The following is a 5,431-nucleotide window of genomic DNA, read 5'->3' as shown; positions in this document are numbered from 1 at the left end:
ATTTACTTTAAACAGGAAGACAGTGATCGAGCAGTGATGGACCAGTCAGCCATTTTATTCACACAGTCATCTTATATACAGTATCTTAGCGATAGCTACTGTAACTGATTAGCTGAAGTCAGGAGACAGATATGGTCCCTGTCCTGACGCTGATCATCACATACCTGAGCGCAGGTACATTTTTTATCTATATTTTATATTTACATTTTTATATTTGTTTTATATGTATATGTACGTATATGCATATTTATTTTAAATGTATTTCTGGGCTGCATACGGTTCAGGCCTGTGTTAGTGCATGTACAGTAGGCCTCTGTTGTACTAATACACGGTATATCAGTGGTTTTCAAACTTCAAGCTTTCTGTGCTCCTCCTCGGGTGGAGGAAATTCAGTGAGCATTGTGTCATGGAGTTCACAGGCGTTTTGATATACTGTAGTTTTTTTTAGCCTTTTTAGATTTTGTTGAACAATATTTTCCTTGGAAGCCAAGAGAGTGGGGATTTTTCTTTAATTGGCTTGCCGGTGTAAGATTGAGATTCCTTTCCTTTTGAAGCTTTTCAATTATCACAGATTCATTTAAAAGTTGGCTTTCTTGTTCCTTTTTCAGTAACATCACATTGCACATTGCAAGTTCAACAGTAACAGGGCGCATACAGTCAACAAATGCGCAGCCTGAGCCTACTGTTGCTTTAAGAGAAGGCACTTCAACACAGAGGGCATGCTTGCGCACAGGCTGTGCACTTGAGTTTGTCCAAACAGCAACACAGTCGTAATCACATGATGAGTTTGATGATAATCTCTTTCTTTCAGTTTGCATGAATTCATAGAAAGCCGTCACACAGTGAACACATTGGATCGGATCATATTTTTTTCGCCCCTCCGATCTCTGATCCAGCGTCCTAGGCCAGCTTTCGGGCCATTACCATTACCTGCTTGATTTAGTGTGTCTTTATATCCCTTGATTAGCTGTTTTGATTTAGAGTGAGTTTAATTTAGTGGCCTATTTTTCTAGTCTAGGGTTAAAGGTGCAATATGCGATTCAGAAGCACTTTTTGTTATATCTTTGGAAATTCTCATTACATCTCGACGGCAATCAATGAATAATGTGTTCTGACACTAAAATGAAATAAATCTGTGGAAGTCGCAGGACTGTAACAAGTGCATCCAATCATTTTGAGTTGCCAACTCAAATGATTACATGACTTACCTGTCTGTCAACCTGCCTGCTCGGTTGGATTTTTCAAAATCTTTCAAAAAATGTCTAACAGGAAATCACAAACCGCATACTGCACCTTTAGAGGTGTGAGGCCCCAGCTGAGGGACATTCTCACCTGAGTTAGGGAAATCTCCCTGCTCATTGTCAGGGCAGGGCTTACACTCCTGCCAGACAATCAGTAGCAACAGTCGTTAAAGGTGCAGTATGAGTGCAGTATGAACCTATTGGTGACCAACCAACCAACACATGCGACTGAAAACATACACACCGGGGCAAATAACCTAGTCTGGCTTAACCTAGTCTGACTCAACCTAGTCTGGCTTAACCTAGTCTGACTCAACCTAGTCTGGCTCAACCTAGTCTGACTCAACCTAGTCTGGCTTAACCTAGTCTGACTCAACCTAGTCTGACTCAACCTAGTCTGACTCAACCTAGTCTGACTCAACCTAGTCTGGCTTAACCTAGCCTGGCTTAACCTAGCCTGGCTTAACCTAGCCTGGCTCAACCTAGCCTGGCTTAACCTAGCCTGGCTCAACCTAGCCTGGCTCAACCTAGCCTAGCTTAACCTAGCCTGGCTTAACCTAGCCTAGCTTAACCTAGCCTAGCTTAACCTAGCCTGGCTTAACCTAGCCTGGCTCAACCTAGTCTGACTCAACCTAGCCTGACTCAACCTAGCCTGGCTTAACCTAGCCTGGCTCAACCTAGCCTGGCTTAACCTAGCCTGGCTCAACCTAGCCTGGCTTAACCTAGCCTGGCTTAACCTAGTCTGACTCAACCTAGTCTGACTCAACCTAGTCTGGCTCAACCTAGTCTGACTCAACCTAGTCTGACTCAACCTAGTCTATCAGGTATCTATTTTGCTGGATACAAGCTGATGTTATCTGTTGAAGGGATGCACATTGTATAAAATGGCAACATTTTGATAGATAATGCTGTATTATCTGAAAATATTGGATATCTTCACACTTATTATTTTTCTGAAAAATTATGTTACCAAAAATTATAATGTTCATGTTGACCATCTGTATTTCTCTTTCTTCAGAGTCTGTGAGGCTTGTGAATGGACCTGGTCTGTGCTCTGGCAGAGTGGAGGTGAGGTCTAATCAGTCGTGGGCCTCAGTGTGTGAAGCTAACTTTGACAGGCAGGATGCAGAGGTGGTCTGTCAGCAGCTTGGCTGTGGGGCTCCTTCAGCCCTCCAGGGGGCGCTCTATGGAGAAGGAAAGGGTCCAATCTGGGTAAAAGAGTTCCAGTGTAAAGGCAACAAGTCTTGTCTCCTGGACTGTGACACCTCTGGCTCAGCTAGAAACACCTGCTCACCTGGCAATGCTGTTGGACTCACCTGCTCAGGTACTGTACAAATCAGTTTGTCTCTCAACCTGTTTCTCACCTGGAGTGACGTAATGAGAAAGAGTATGTCTGTGTTTTGTTAGGATAAATAGAGTCAGAGGGTCTGACTGTCTCCTGTCTTTGTCCAGAGCCTGATGATGTGAGGCTGGTGGGAGGAGGCAGCCGCTGTGCTGGTAGACTGGAGGTGAAACACCAGGGAGAGTGGAGGTCTGGACAGCAGTTCTCTCTGGACCTTGTGTACTGCAGCTGCAGTGTGTAGACAGCTGGGCTGTGGCTCTGCTGTCTCAAAAAGTCGGAGGTTTCCATCTGACTGTTTTGGGTCTGAGAGTGTTACAGGGAGAGTGGATGGAAATAGTACTGCTGTCCTGGAGATGGTCTGCTCACCTGGCACTGAACACCACAAAAACAAAGGAAATCATCTGCAACTTCAGGAAGAACAGAGCAGATCCCGCCCCCCTTTACATAAATGGTGAGAATACAGAGAGAATGTACTGTGGCAGCACTTTTGACTGGAAATGGAATTTACATATTTGTCACTTAATTTTTTCACTTGACAGCCTGATCTGATGATGATCAGTTTCCTCATCTGCTGTTTCTGTTCCAGACTCTCCTCTGACAGCTGTAGTCATCAGGGTGGTGCTGATAGTGGTGGTGCTGACTTTAGTGATATCCACCACTGCCCTCTATCTGTTCTATTATATATAAGTTATTATCCAGTCAGGGGAATTATAGCTATCGCCCAGAAGTCAAGTCTTCACTTAACTACCAAGTTTGCCTATTTGCTTGCTGATAGACTTGTTCTTGTTTTGTTTGTGGTCTGTGGTCTGTTCATGTAGGCCTGTGATAATTAACTTGCTGCTCATTTCCCCCTGTTCCTGACTCTTGGTGTTGTGTATCTCCAGGCCACCAGGGGGCAGAGGCCAGCAGAGAGGGAGGGCATGGATATGGTTTCCCTGCACTCCAGTGTTGAAGCGGTTCCAGGAGAGGAAGGAGCAGCCCAGAGGATGGAGCAGGAAGAAGCTGTTCCTGGGGGCCGATCTTAGGTCAGTCATGTGGTGTCCCTGCCAGTGGTGACTGACAGAATTGGGGGAAGGTGGTCTGATCCTGGATCTTTGAAGTTCGAACCAGTTTTTTTCTTCTTTTAGATTTTTAGTAATTGCCTTTGTTTATACTGTCGTAGGGGTATATTGGGTCTCTGAAACTGTAGCTATAACACATAGAAGACTAGGATGTTTAATATTGGTAATAGCAAAACTAGGCCCCCTTAGCCGGACAGAGGAAGGGTAAACTGGACAGTGTATTATTACCAAAACATCTAAATTATCTGACTCAATTTTAAATTACTTAACTTGTGCAAAGTCTAGTTGATTATGGGTTAAACTAAAGCAAGAATGATCCAAGTGATGTTAAAGGATAAGTTCACTATTTTGGACTTTAGGGCCTATTCTCAGTCTGTTTTACATAAACCTGACACACAGCGACTATAACATCTCTGATCGCATCAGTACTGAGTTGTTCTGCAGGTGCACACTTGGCTACAATGGAAGTCAATGGGGCTAATGATGCATGTCATCAGCATGTAGCCATGTACAGTTGGTGAATGAGTGAGTGGGCTTAGATGTATTTGTTAAAAAGGTGTTTGAGGGTTGTATTTATGATTTTAAAAATTATTTGACTTTTCAAGTCACTGTAGATGATACAGTATGTGTTAGTGATAAAGTATTTTCTTCAATTATATGAATGTGATTTTCATTTTATGTGCATAGTATTTAACTGAGACAATCTGCTGAAGCCCCCTGAGCACTTCCTTTCAGTTCTGGAAATACAGAAAATAAGACAATACTCTCCTTAATTGTCCAGCAAAGATGCATTGTCACCAGTCCGTTGTTTGCATGCGTCCTATGTAGTTATGCTTACGTGCGACTGTTTGCAGCCAAATCAAAGGATTCAGTGTAGTATGATAACATGCCTCTTCTGACCATTGGGTTTCGCTCACCTGGTTTCTCGTTCCATCTAGAGTGCCTTGTTCAAAGCAGATTCTCAGCTAATGATCGTGGATCTCCGGAGCATCCAGAACCTAGGCAGAGCTGGGCTTCTGATCAGCCGTACTATTCAGAGATCCTCACTGCGCCTGAAGCACACGCCTCTAAGCACAGAGCCAATCAGTGATCGCAGAAGTCGAGAGCGCATATCTGACTAAGTCCTCCAGACTCCCCACCTAACGACATGACTTCGTCACGGTTGGCCTACAGTATGATCTGACCATACTCTGACTATCTCTGATCTATCCCCCATGGTTGAACTCCCTAAATATGAGTCATCTGTTGTGGAACATAATCACTATGACCATTCAGTTGGGAGGCTATACCACTCTATTAGGTCATCTAACGGTCAAGGACATTGGACAACCGTCAAGAGGGTGACATCATTATATTCGTCTCGGCCAAACAAGCTGTTTCCAGTTGATTAAATCTCATTATAAGCTATGGAGAATGACTGCCTTGACTTCCATTCAGTTGGGTATTGCAGCCTAAGTGTTTAGGTTGTAAATGTCCAATTGTCGTCTTCTGGTTGATCTATTAGGCAGTAAAATCGACTAAATGTCATGAGATGCACATCATTGTATTCCTCTCTGCCAACACAATCTAGCTAGCCCGTTTGAGCAGTTTGGAGTCGATTTCATCTCGTTTTGGCCATAACAGATTGCAACTGGTACTACTATCCTATAGATATTTGAAATTGATCAGGTAAAAAGGACAGAAGATCAATACTCCAGAAACGCTTCATCATATTTATTTCAATACTTAAATACTATTGTGTAAACAAAACTCTAATGATATGGAGTATCAGTTAGAAAAAGGCACCA

Source organism: Borostomias antarcticus, assembly GCF_949987555.1.
Source record: "Borostomias antarcticus genome assembly, chromosome: 20".
NCBI classification, from domain to species: Eukaryota; Metazoa; Chordata; class Actinopteri; order Stomiiformes; family Stomiidae; genus Borostomias; species Borostomias antarcticus.
This window is presented reverse-complemented; position numbering follows the sequence as displayed.